This window comes from Eschscholzia californica, unplaced genomic scaffold (assembly GCF_041429995.1).
Source record: "Eschscholzia californica isolate CP2 unplaced genomic scaffold, dmEscCali1.0.p SCAF_234, whole genome shotgun sequence".
NCBI classification, from domain to species: domain Eukaryota; kingdom Viridiplantae; phylum Streptophyta; class Magnoliopsida; order Ranunculales; family Papaveraceae; genus Eschscholzia; species Eschscholzia californica.
Window position 1 is genome coordinate 32,501 of NW_028238348.1, and position 942 is coordinate 33,442.

Sequence of the window (942 nt, forward strand, 5' to 3'; positions counted from 1 at the left end):
TTGGATGCCCTATGGTGCTTGGCGAGCACTAGGGAACGTGCCAGCACAAGTGCTGTGCACGCTCTGGGGAAGGAGCTCAACCCTCCCCCTTATAGTGCAAAGTTATTGTTTTTCCTATTTTCACAAGGAAACATCAATTTTTTAACCAAGCATACTGGGCCTTTACTCCTTCGTTACTCGTCGGAATCCAGCAAACTTATACTCGTCGGAAAGGTCTTTTCGCAAGGATTTTTTTGATATATTATAATAGCGATTCCGATAAATATTTATTTTTCTATGAATTTTTAAGTGAATAAACACCGGAAAATTCATAAAAAATAGAAAAAAAAATATTTTCCTCCGTTTCTTTTCTCCAATAATTCATAAATAATACCTCAATAGTATTAATGAAGAGAGAGTCGAAGTGGCCCGGGTGGATTTCGAAATGTCCCACGACCCCATAGAATGCACGGGCCAGCCGAGCCAAAAGAATGGGACGCGCACGGGACAGCATTGGTCAGGCTCGGGACGGCACGGGACAGCACGGGACGCGCATGGGACAGCACGGGACGCGAATGGGACGGCCTTGCTAAGGCTCGGGACGGCATGGGACAGCTCGGGACGCGCATGGGACGGCACGGGACGCGCATGGGACGGCCTTGGTGAGGCACGGGACGGCCTTGGTCAGGCTCGGGACGCGCATGGGACGGCACGGGACGGCCTTTGTGAGGCTCGGACGGCACGGGACGCGCATGGGACGGCCTTGGCGAGGCTCGGGACGGCATGGGACAGCACGGGACGGCCTCGGCACAGCTCGGACGGCACGGGACGCGCATGGGACGGCCTCGGCACAGCTCGGACGGCACGGGACGGCCTTGGCGAGGCTCGGGACGGCAAGGGACGGCCTCGGCACAGCTCGGGACGGCACGAGACGCGCATGGGACGGCCTTGGTGAGGCTCGGA